The sequence below is a fragment of the Panthera tigris genome, chromosome B4, assembly GCF_018350195.1.
Source record: "Panthera tigris isolate Pti1 chromosome B4, P.tigris_Pti1_mat1.1, whole genome shotgun sequence".
NCBI classification, from domain to species: Eukaryota; Metazoa; Chordata; class Mammalia; order Carnivora; family Felidae; genus Panthera; species Panthera tigris.
The window spans coordinates 124,235,597-124,248,534 of NC_056666.1; the positions used below are offsets into that span (position 1 = coordinate 124,235,597).

The 12,938-nt window shown below is 44.7% G+C and overlaps 1 pseudogene; it reads right to left on the bottom strand.

Annotated features, from left to right (window-relative positions):
- Window positions 1-7,060: 7,060 nt before the first annotated feature.
- LOC102968242 overlaps window positions 7,061-12,938 on the bottom strand; it is a 60,058-nt pseudogene continuing 54,180 nt past the window's right edge.

Here is a 12,938-nt window from a genome sequence, read left to right on the forward strand (position 1 = left end):
TGTGTGTGAGGGCCTCTGACAGATGTAATGGGGGCCTCTGCTTGTTGAGTTTGCTCCACTGGCCAGCACGGCCAGTGGGGGGGCAAGTCCTCCTGCACCCCCTTCTTCCCATCTCTGTGAGGTTAGAGCTAGAATTGGAAGTCTTGGGGGAGGCACACCTCTGGTCCCAAGGGAAGGAGGGAGTGATGAGTTTGGAATTTTCCAGCTGTCCTCCAGGGCCTGGCCATAATGGTCAGGTGAACTACGACTGTGTTCACCAATGTGAGGGAGATGGGGAACCAATCATGTGCTCTGTCTCATGCCATCTAAAAGACGAGCTCCTCAAAAGTAGCACCAGCCCCAACTTCCACCTTGTCAAGGGTGACAGCAATCTTGGTGCAGTAGCATCAAGATAGAAGAGAAGCAAGGGATTTAAGGCTAAGTATCCTGAATTTAATTAGATTCTATTTCCACTAACTGCTACTTCTTTGACCTTGGGCAAAGCACTTAACCTCTCAGGGCCTCAGTTTCCTCACAGCATAAGCCCAGGTGGAAACTGGGACCACCCTGTCAGTGAAATAGTAGAAAAGGAGGCTTAAAGCTCTACCGTGTCCTTCCACAGCCCCACAAAATCTCCTGAATGTCTGAATTCTGGGCCCAGCTTCCTCACATGCTGACTCTGTTCTGTTCCACATTAATCAACATGAAGTTGGATCTCTTCCGAGAGTTCCAAAAAAACCCCCTTACAAAGTAGCAACAATAAGATTGGTAGAATCGACCAAAATGTCTTGCTTTTTTGTCTTTTGTTTTGGGTTTGGTCTTTGTTTTTTCATGGAAAAGAGAGATGAAGGGTAGCCACAGCAGAATTTGATCAACTTCCAAAATGGTAGTTGGCCTCAGATTGCCTCTAAGATGACCTTCAGCCACCCACCACACCACGAGGGCCTCTTTGCTTCCCTCAGACCTAGTCCTTCTCTCTCTGTTGTCTTCCCTCTCTTTTCTCTAGTTACTCCTCTCTTCACTCATTCCCTTTTCTCATACCCAAGGTCAAGATGCTCTCCCTTCTCTTTTGTTGGGGGTCAACACCTCTGCCTTCAAGACTCTCACCTACGTCAAGCGTCTCAAAGCATTTTTTTTTCCACAAAAGAGCATTACATTTCCAAGTAAAATTTGTGTACTTGATGTTAAGAGTAATAATTCACCCAGCCACATGCAGATTACATGAGATAACATAAATGAAAGTATTTTTGAAATGCAAGGTATCGTGCAAACTCATTCCTCCATCCATCCATTTCTGTGACAAACATTTGTGAAGCCTTTGGTAGGTGCTGGAGATGCCTTCAAGGGTTTCACAATCTAATGAGATGCTAGAAAATAACTGTAATGAAGTGTAATAAATGCCATAATTGTGCAACATCTCATGTGTAATGGCACAATAAAAAAGGGAGTGATTCATGTTACTGTGAATAATGTAGAATATATGATGTGATAGGATATGATACAATATACCTCTATTATAATACAATAGAATATAACAGACAAGGCAAGCTCAAAGTGCTCTTCTGAGCATTTTGGAGATGAGCTTCCTGTTTGATCCAGTGCCTGTCATTTTATTGACAACTATCTGTACCTCCTCTCCCTGTGTGTAGATTCAGATCTGTGCTCAAGGTTTGCAGGTTAACCTGCAAGGGACAGGTTATTTGACCTCTTAGAGCCTCAGTCTTCTCATCTGTCAAATCTGTACAAAAATTCCTCACAGGCTTGCCATAGAGACTGAAAGAGATGCATTAACTTGTTTGTTGAACAAACAGTTTTTGAGCAACTCCTATGTGCTGGACACTGATCTGCACACTGGGGTTTTTTATAGGGAATGAGACAGTGCATGGGTTCTTGTTCTCTCAGAGTGAACATCTTGTTGGGGAGATAAGATAATTATTGGTGCGCAGCCCTGTTAATTGGCACCTGGAAGCTATGTAACACTTTTGCTGCAGCCTTTCCTTTCAGATTGTCTTCATTTTTCAATCCCCTGCACCTTGCCTCAAAATTCTGTTGCCTTGGAGTCTTTCAGATAGAGGCTGCATAAAGGAAGTCCTGGGAGTCTGGGAGGAGGAGGCAGTCTCTGCTCACAGGCTTGCAGGCTGAGTTGGAGAGTGTTTTAGTTCAGGCTGTTATAATACATAGAATGGGTGCTTAAACAGCACACATTTGTTTCTCACAGTTCTGGGGCTGAGAAGTCCAAGATGGAGGTGCTGGCAGGTTTGGTGTCTGGTGGCGGACGACCTGCCGTTGTGCCCTCACGTGGCTGAGGGAGAGACCATCTCTCTCACTTTCCTTCTCATGAGGGTACTAATCCTATTCGTGAAGCTCCACCCTCATGACCTATTAAGGTCTCAAAGACCTCACTTCCGAATACCATCACATTGGGGGCTAGGTTTTAACATATGAGTTTGGGGAGGGTGCACAGTCAACCCATCACAAGGAGAAAGAGTGGGAGCAAATTAAAGTGCTTAAACCAATAAGCACATATCTCTTTCTCTTGGCTTCCGTCTGCCAAGGGCACTGGGGAGAAGCCCAACTTTTTAATGACTTCTCTTCTTTGGTTTAGGATTTATTACAAATGTGTTTCCTCTGTTTCTCCTATAATCATGTCATTGAGTGGCCCAGAGATAAATGTCAACAACACAGCTCTTAAGGAGTCCTGGTGGTGGGAGAGTGAGGGAGCTGAGTAGGGGGCTGGCAGGCTCATCAGAGGACACATTTATTAAACTGTGGAAGGGGTGGGGTAAGCCATCCAAGCCCTGGGTCTGGCAGAGTTTGCAACCAAGCGGTAGGGAACAGAGCACTTTTTGTATCTCGGGAAAGCTTCTCTTCAGCCATTGGGCTGGTTTTCCCTGGCACTTTTGTCAAGCTTGGGCTTTTCAGTTTTGACATTTGTTTTTCCTTTTGGACTTTTCTTCTCATTACAAATAGATGCTGTGAATTCAAGCCTTGGGAAAGAGAGTTGGGTTTTAGGCATGGAGCACTGATAATATATGGCACCTGGGAAAGGAATCCGGTGCCGAGGACTTGCAGAGGCAAGACCTGAGGCTTGGTGGGAAAATGGCGTGGGCCTATGATGTGGACAGGTCAACCATTTAGGAATGAGACTGGGTTTTTTGATTGCCAAGCGGGGCTACCATTCACCTCCAAAGGGCTCTGCTCACAGAGACACAAATAGACGTGCTCTAGGTTGACAGGGGTCAACTCCCTTCTTTCCATCCCCCTTTCTCTCTCAGCCTTCCTGGTTTTAAGTGGTGGGACTAAGTGCCAATTTCCTTAAGTGCTAGGATTGGATCCAAGGAATGCACTCTTGAGGCTAGGGGAGTTCGTGAAGAATTCTGCTGTGGAGACATACATTAGGGAGCCAGAACATCAGAACTTTCACTGCCAGGTTGGAAGAGGAACTCTGTTCCAAAGGGCCCTGGGTGGGGTCTCTTCTTAGGATTAGGTGGGGAAACTTGGGGGAGACCTTGCTACTGTGCCTTGAGGATGTTTTTATTTACCTTTCCTATCTCCTTCTTCTCTTTCTCACTCCTTTCTTCTCATTGCCTCTTCCAGCAACATGCTAGTGTTAGGGTTTCCCATGTGCCAGTGTTGGGGTTACAATGATAAGGATGGGAGTTGGAGTAAGGCTCAGGTGTGTGAACTTCATCATTCTCTCATCTGTGGGGCTTGGCCTGCCCACGGAGAGATCGGAACTCCCCAGGGGCAAGCACTGGATGGAAACAAAATACTGCTCTAGTAATAGTTGGGCAAATACCTCCCCATAGCCCTTTCCTCTGTCAACTGCCCCCATCCCTGCTGTTATTGCAGAGCTCTCTGGAGAGTTGTTCTGGGTACCAGACTGAGAACTGTAAGCCTAAGCAAACCTTCCATTGCTTCCCTGCAAAGCCCAGATAGGTCTGAAAAAGAAGTTTGTTTATTTATCTACCCAGGGGCAGATGTGAAGTTGGCACAGAGCTGATGAGATGGACGTGGCTTTGCCTCATGTGTAGGAAGCACAGGGGAGCATGCCTGGCGTGAGTCCTGTCCTTGAGCATGCACAGTGACCCTGCTCACAAGAAATCATAGACCAGTGGGTCTTGTCCCTGGTGTCGCAAACTGAAATCTGACCTTGATTCTTTTTTCCCTTATTCAACTATTCACCAAGTCCTATCAAATGGACCTCTAAAATATCTTTTGGGTCCATGTGCTTCTTTCCACTCCCTCTGCCACTTTCCTAGCCCAGGCCACTGTAGCCTCACTTCCAGCACAGCAAGTGTATTTTTCTAGGTCTCCTCACGCACCTCCTGCTCCTCCCATCCATCAGGGGCCATATTGCTTCCAGGGAAATATCTGTTTGGTTAAGAAACTGCCTTATTGAAAATCTTCAATGTCATTCTTTTGCCTTTGGGGGGGGACCTTTAAAAATGTTTCTGACTATTCTAATAATTCCTGTTTATATTTATTTATTTATTTATTTAAACAATTTTTTTAAATGTTCATTTATTTTCCAGAGACAGAGTGTGAGCAGGGGAGGGGCAGAGGGAGAGGGAGACAGATTACGAAGCAGGCTCCAGCCTCTGAGCTGTCAGCACAGAGCCCAACATGGGACTCGAACTCATGAACCATAAGATCATGACCTGAGCAGAAGTCAGACACTTAATCAACTGAGCCACCCAGGCACCCTAACCCTGTTTGTACTTTCAATATCGTCTTTCACCTTGCCCACTCCAGAAATAGTAAACTGTTTTCCTTTTTCCCAAACAGGCCACCCTCTTTCTTGCCTTGTCTCACGCTCTTCACTCTGTCAGGTACTTTTACTCTATCCCCCTCCCCTTTTCAACCAGCTCCAATGCAATCTTCACCTTCTTTTCTTAGCTGTCACTTTCTCCAGGAAGCCCTCCTTCCTTTGCCTGATCAGTGGTCCTCTCATGCAGTCTGCAGCCACCTATCCCTTTCTGATTATGTGTTGTCATGGCCTGTTTGCTTGAAATCTCACCCCCCGCCCCCCACCCCGGCTGCTAGAGTAACCTCTGCCACTGACAGCCACCTCCTTGGCTTCTGTTAGGCTAAGCATATGGAGTCTCTCTTCCATTCCACACCACGTGGCTCCACTGTATCTCTTCATGAGTTGACCTTAAGCAAAAGAAAAGGGACACTGGACATAGTAATGGATGGTGTTCACAGCAGCAATAATTTCTTTTAATATGGAGACATTCCCCACGTTGTTGGTTTTTTTTCTGGCTCTCAACAAAGCCAAGGGTGAAATGAGATGTCAGTTCTTCCAGTAGTGATTCTTGTGGGGTAGCAGGGTAAGAACTGCTTTTTAGGTTATGTCGGAAAACTCCCAAATGGAACACAATTCCACCTCCTCTCTTCTTTTTTATGGTAGAAACTTTGGAGAAGGCATGGTAAATATTTTTTCTGTCTGGAGCCTCAATAGTTCAGCCAGGCTTTCGATGAGGGCTGGCTATATATCAGATGACTCACTGTGTAGACACTGGGGGAGAGGAGGAGATGATGTACTGTTGACTGGGAGAAGATCCGCACACTGTAGATGGCAAGATGCTTCTGTTCTACATCCGACACTTCCAGAGCACCTCTCTGGGCCAAGCTCCACTGAGTGCTGGATATTAGGTAACTCCCTGCCCTTGAAAATCTTGTCAATCCCTAGGTTTTATAGAAATGGCTCAGATGAAATAGTAGGAGTTGAGAGAAAGGAGGAAGCACAGGCAGACACATATCAAATGAGCAAGAATGGTGTAGTCCCACTTATACAGGTAAATTTCAAGAGTGACAGCATGCCATTGCCTTGGGAAGTATCGCTTAGGTGGTGGGAATGTCAAGGGCCGGTATGGCATTGGGAGGCTTTAGATTCCCCCATAATTTGCATTAGCACCCCCATGTTTTTGTACAATCCCTTCTTCCTTAATGTTACCTAAAGTGTTATGTAAACACATCCTCAATCCCATGTGCAGATTGCTGCCCAAGACTGACATTGGACATTCTATGGCTATCGCTTCCTTTCTCCAATTCCTTGCAAACTCACAAATTGCTGATGGTTGGTTCTCAGTTGGAAAATGAGGCACACCGGGCTTGCCAAAGATCTGGACACAGACAGATGCAGACGCCTGGGCTTGTGCAGACAAGCATACACTTTTATGTGCATGCACACACTTATTTCCATATATACTATGACACCATATTGTCATCCAATTCCCTTACATCATTTGGTAGGAATGTGTACAAACACTCCAAGGACTGAGCAGGTTCATGGGTAAGACCCTTCCTCCTCCTAGATGCTTGACAGGCTTCTGCAAAAATGACCTAACAAAGCCCTGGTTTCAGACAGCGGGACAATGAGGATCTCAACATTATTTATGACAGCCTTTTTTGTATTGTAAGTGACCTAGGTACCCAGTGTCTGAGAGAGGAATTTACACACTGAGAAGACAGGAAGATATGTGGGTGTGGAGTGATGGATGGGGGATTTGGAAGTGTGAGGGGACAGGTGCCGATCTTGAAGCTGCTTGCCTTATATTGGGACATCTCTGACTAAACCAATGGAGATGGAAATCCTAAGTTTTCATTGTTAATAAATCTGCCTCAGAAACAAGGGAATGATGATATTAATAATAATAGCTCTCAGTGTGACAGCTGGAGTTTTGAGGGGGCACAGTGAATATTTCTCTTCCTCTCTGATTCCGAAGCAAGAAAAGATGTGAAGCAGATGGGACCAAAATGTCACTTTTATGGCTGGAGTAAGTACTTTCAGTGAGAACCCAAGTGGGCTTCTCGATTCCCTAACCCAAGACCCGACTTCAGAGCACCTGACCTGAGAGCAAATTGGTGTCTGTAAAACAGTGCCCTTTGCTAGGTAGGGAAGGATGGGGAAGAAAAACCAAATTCCCCCCGCTTGGGGATCTTTGACAGATCAGCACCATCCATTCAAGAAACGTAAACATGTGCTCTTGTTTGGCAACCAGGTAACTCACTCTGTCTCCCCAGGGAGTAAGGGGAAGTGAACCTAGAAGGCCAGGTGTGGTCTGGGAAACCTCCCTCATTGCTTTGAACATCTAGTATCTGAAAAACTTGAACGTTCCCTGAACGTTCCCATGCTTTTGTCATAGCCAACTATAGTCAGAGTAGTTTGGCGGGGAGAAGGTCTGGCCCCTAAGGGGACAGGAGTCCTCTTTCGGGACAGCTCGGCTCCCCACTTTGAGAGGCTGCCCTTCCCATAAACCTCTGCTCCTATGGTGTTCTCCTCGGGCGGCTGGCGGGTAGGGTAGGCTTTGCCCTCAGAAGGTTCTGAAATGAAGCAAATTGTATGTTAATTGAATCACTACCATAGACATTCTGTTCAAGGTTAAAAAGGTGTTCCATTTTCTACATCCTACCCCAAATTATGCCTAGCTACATTGCCTAATATAGCTCCAAAGAAGTGATTATCCAATGGAAAAACAAGAATGATAAAGGGGATCTGTCAGGACAAAGCCCGACTGACACAGAGCCTCTGAAGTGGGGGGAGAGTCGGTGCTATGAAGGGCTTGTTGAAGGGGCACGAGCTGCTTCCAGGGAGGAGTTGCCGATTTGGATTTGGGGGCTTGTAGATGCCATTCAAGGCAGTAGTGAAGATATGAGTGAGGGCTAAGTATCTCTCCTCTCCACCCCCCAACCTCTCTCTTCCTCACTCTTCCTGAATTAATGACCCCACCAAGACTTCCTGAGAAAAACAACCAAGTCAGAAAGTCAGAAATCACCCCACCTCTCTTGACAGCCCAGCCCAGCCCCACAAACCCATATCTCTTGGTCAGTTACTCCCACATGTCACCCAGGCCACAGAGAGACTTCCTGTTCATTCCACTGTCAGAGACATTCGATGTTAGCACTTTTTGGCAAAGGATCTCGACAATCACCTTGAAAAGGAAAACAGCGCCATGGGTTAGTGGAAAGAATGTGGCTTTGGAGCCAGGCAGTCCTGGGCTCTACTCCCAACTCTGCCACTTAATGCCTGTGTGAGCCTAGGCACACCAATTAACCTCTTTGACTTCCAGTTTCCTCATCTGCAAAACAAACAACACAAAGATGACAATCGTGACCCTACAGAACAGTTTGGAAAGGCGAGGGATTCAACGCAGGAAAATGTGCCTGCAAGACACATGGTGGATAGTAGGTTTCAATATTTGGGGAAGATTCCACTAAAGGCTAATCTTCCTCTTGATAAATAGCAGAACTTATTTTAAGACTCTGAAGTTACAGAAATCCTGCAGCATAAGGAAGTTCTTCTTAAGCAGTCATCATGAGGCTTTCTAAAGAAGTACCTTTCTTCTCCTCCAAGTCTGTGCCCGTTTTCTCTCCGTGGTAGCTTCTCATTAAAATAATTCCATAAATACACTCTCACTGATACCTCTCAGCCATTCCCTTACTACACCAGCCCTGGTTTGTAATGAATTGTTTATCGAGGTTGTCTGTATGTGGCCATGAAATTTATAGAGGGGATAGAAGTCCACAGACACAGGAGCCTGGCTGGCTCATGTCCTTGTGGCCTTTGTTATGGGCCTGCCCTGCAGGTGATTCAAAGCTACCTAGTCCTTCCAGACTTTGGAGCTTGGATGGAGCCCAAACAGGACCAGTCTACCCATAAATCCTGCTCTCAGGCTGAGTGTGTTAGGTCTCAGTATGTCACGATGTTTCCCTAAGGGTATCAATCGGGGTTACTAGGTACCAGTGACGGAATTCATAGAAAATGCATATATTGAAAAGATACTGAATAGCTTCCAATATTTATGGAAGACTGGAGAACCAAGTTTAAAAGGTGTATAAAAGCCAAAGTCCCCTTTGGCTTCCCTCATGGGATCACAGACTAGGGAGTTCTTTCAAAAGTAGGAAGATATTTTAAAGATTAATTTTTAGTATGCTAGAAAAATAGGTAGCTTTAGTTTGTTGTCACAACTTTTGGTTCAGTAAACAAAAAATATAGTTGAAATGCGCTAGTTACCCCTAAAACTTGGGTATAGCAAAAAAAGTACGGACTTGGACTCAGCTTCTCTGACCCTTGGTTTCTTTTCTATGAAATGGGAATTAGAATAACTATCCTCATACCTCTCTCAAGTTTGTTGTGAACATAAATTTGATAATATAAATACAAAACAAACTGTTTCTTGTTCTATCAAAGGAGCAGATGGTATGAATATTTTCCTTTACTATCTGATAAACCATTGGCAAACAATAACATCTACAATATGGGCTATTTGTTGTCTGGAGTGTGGTGATGTGCATAGGGGCGTGAAAAATCTCCTTCTGCAATTAGGGTGTCCAAAACTCGGGAGACATGAAATGTTGAGTGAGTCCCCTGAGGCCATACAGCTGGCAAATGGCAGAGCCAGGATTTACATCCAGGTCTGTCTGATTCTGAGTTCTGTCTTCTTTATAGGAGGCGTGGTTCTCATTCCTGAATCTGGATGAATTGGCTGGAAGCTCAGGAAGGAGGTTTCTCTTCAGGAAAGAAATGGAAGAATATAAGGTGGGAGAAATGGAAGCCCATTTCCTGAGTGCTTAGAATGATGATTATTCCATAAGAGCACACTGACATGTCAAAGCTGGAAGGCCCTGATGAAAACCACAGTGAGCTTTCTCAGCAAGCTCATGAGCTATTGCATTGAACGGTTTTCACTTTGTAGATGAGGAAACTGAAACTGCAAGAAGTTAAGTAAGATGCTCAGCCAGTACAGTCAGGGTTTGAGATTTAACTCAGGCATGTATATTGCCTTGGATTCTTAGTTGGAAACAACAGAGCCCAATTTGGGTTAGTTTAGGCAAGGAAGTGATTTCCTAAAAGATACTGAGTGGCCCTGGAGAACCAGCCATGGAACAGGATCCTAAATCACATCACTGAATTAGTTCAGCAGCTGATTGTGCTAATGTCACCACTGGGTTGCTCCTGCTAGACCCTCTTCCACTGCAGCTCCCAGGGGCTGGATGCAGCTGCCACTACTCTTGTTTAAACAGATTCTTCCTGGTGCCACTTCCCTTGTGTCAAATAGTCTATGGAGGCTTCTGTTAGTCTGAGCCCAGGTCACACGCCTGCAACTTAGCCACATGGGAGTTTGAGAAAGTGAGTATATGGCTTCCACAGAGGGGAGAAATTTCTTCCTCCTATTAAGGTGGGGAAAATCTCAAACATGGAGACCTGTTCCACCATGCTGGGGGTGCAGAGATTTTCTTGTTCCTACCTGAATTCTCAAGACGCAGAACAAAGCTTAGCACATAGTAGATGTTAAATACTGACTGTTTATATCCTCCCCCAAATTCATATGATGAAACCCTCAACCACAGTGTGATGGAATTTGGAGGTGGGACCTTTGAGAGGTAATTAGGTTTAGATGAGGTCATTAGGGTGGGGCATCTATGATGAGATCACTGCTTGTATAAGAGGAGAGACACCAGGACTCTCTCTTCACCATGTGAAGACACAGCAAGAAGATAGCCACACACCCAACCAGGAGGTAGGCTCTCACCAGGGGCTGAATCAGCTGGCACCTTGATCTTGAACTGTCCACCTTCCAGAACTGTGAGAAATAAATGCCTCTTATTTAAGTAACCCTGTCTATGGTATGTTATTGTAGCAGCCAGAGTGGACTAAGACAATAGGTGTGTAATAAATATTGATCAACTGATTGACAACATGATTCTGTGTGATTTTCAAGTCCATGCCCTTGACCACTATACTCTACTTTTCTTTAGGTCATCCCTTGACAAGATCTAGTACAAAATACTCAATTTCACATCAGTGAAATTATGTAAGGTCCCTATCCTGTATGAAACTACCTTCATGTATATGCATTATTCATTCACTTCAATAAAATGTACTGTTGTGGGTTATGACCATGGGCTCTGAGAACGAAGTACTATATCTTATCTTTTCACCATGGTGACATCAATTTTTCATACAGTGCTGTAGAATAAGCAATCGTTAAAGAAATGAGAAGGTTGCTGAATGAAAGACTTTAAGATGTAAAGTTGTCAGCACTTGGGGTGAACAGATCTTATAGGTAGGGAGAGAGGTGGTGTCAAGGATTGCTTCCAGGTTTTTGGCTTGAATACCTGGTTGGATGGTGACTGCCATTTACTGAGATAAGGAGCATGGAGAAAGAGCAGGCTCTGGAAGGAAGATCAGGGATTTAGTTCTGGATTTTCTGAGTTTGTGTGTCTGAGACATGAAAGTGGGGATATTGAGTGGGCTGCTGGATATATGGATCTGGAACTTAAAAGCGTTGTCGGGAATGGAGATGTGAATTTCAGCTAGTAACTGAAGCTATAGGCATAGACGTGAAAATGTATGATACACACAATACATAAAACTATTCTTGAATCTACAGATAATTACACAGAAAGTTGTATACATGTGTAACAGTGCATACAATGGAGTTAAGTTATTGGTAGTATTCAGGAATGAATAATATATAGTATCAGCCTGAGAATTTGATTACTGATCAATGTTCAATGGACACCAAAATGGCAGAAACCATATGTTGGAGGTTGTAATAGTTTAATCCCAAACGGATTTGTCTGCAAGGGCAATATGAACACAGAGAGTGATGTGTCTTTGTCTCAGAGCTCTTCCTCCTGAGCTATTGGACACAAAATGGTAGATATGTCAGATGGATCTTAGCCATGGTGTAGGCATTTCCTTCATGGCAAGCCTAAGAACATTCTAAAGGAGGAGCACAAAGGCATGGCAGTGGGAATGTCAATCTCAGACAGGGCTGGGGACCTACAGAAGAGCTCTATAGGGACTGAGTCTTAGGAACTGTAACCAAAGAGAACACCCCATATTTTTTCTCCCCTCTGTGAAACGTATTTTCAAAAAGCCAGGCAATCATGAGATTAACACTGACCCTTCAGAGGCTCCCAGTCTGGGAATGGGCTGAGGGGACTTGTGTTAGGAGATCCTTGTACTCAGTAGTAAAGCGATCACAGTCCACCCATACGTCATTCTGATTAAGAGCAAGAGTTGTGGACTCCGAGTTCAAACCTGACTTCTGCCACTAATTTGCTGGGAAGCCTTTGGCATGTTACTTTTTCTCTCTGAACCTCAGTTTCCTCACCCTGCTCAAAGGGCAATGACAGCTTAAGACACAGGGTACTTTGGGCGCAGTGAATATCTCAACAAATTCTTACTGATGACAAATTTGAATGTACCATCTTGTTAGATAGGTAGCCATTGGTGAATTTTAGATAGGGAGGTGATAAGATCTAAGTTACCATTTAAAAAATACCTCTGGGGGTGCCTGGGTGGCTCAGTCAGTTAAGCGTCCGACTTCGGCTCAGGTCATGATCTCATAGTTCATGGGTTAGAGCCCAGCGTCAGGCTCTATGCTGACGGCTCGGAGCCTGGAGCCTGCTTCGGATTCTGTGTCTCCCTCTCTCTCTGCCCCTCCCCCGCTTGTGCTCTGTCTCTCTCTGTCTCTCAAAAATGAATAAATGTAAAAAAATTAAAAAAAAAAAAGATATCTCTGGTGCCATAGAGGAAGTCAGAGAGGACACTGGGAGACCAAACTGTTGGCTACGGCATTAGTCCAAGCATGGAATGATGGTAGTTTGGATCAGGGTAATAGGGAGTTAGGGGGTGAAAATTTGGATTTCCAGGTTTTTGTAAAGTTACTGCTTTCATTTTTTAAAAAAAGTTTATTTATTTGAGAGTAAGAGAGAGCTCGAACAGAGGGAAGGGCAGAGAGAGAATCCCAAGGAAGCTCTGTGCTGTCAGCTCACAGCCCAATGTGAGGCTTGATCTCATAAACTGTGATATCATGATTTGAGCTGAAATCAAGAGTCAGATGCTTAACTGAGGCACCAGGTGCCCTATTACTTTCATTCTTAATGACATCAACCAATTGCAGATAATTGGAGATATTTCAAAACGTGTACATTGTAGTTGT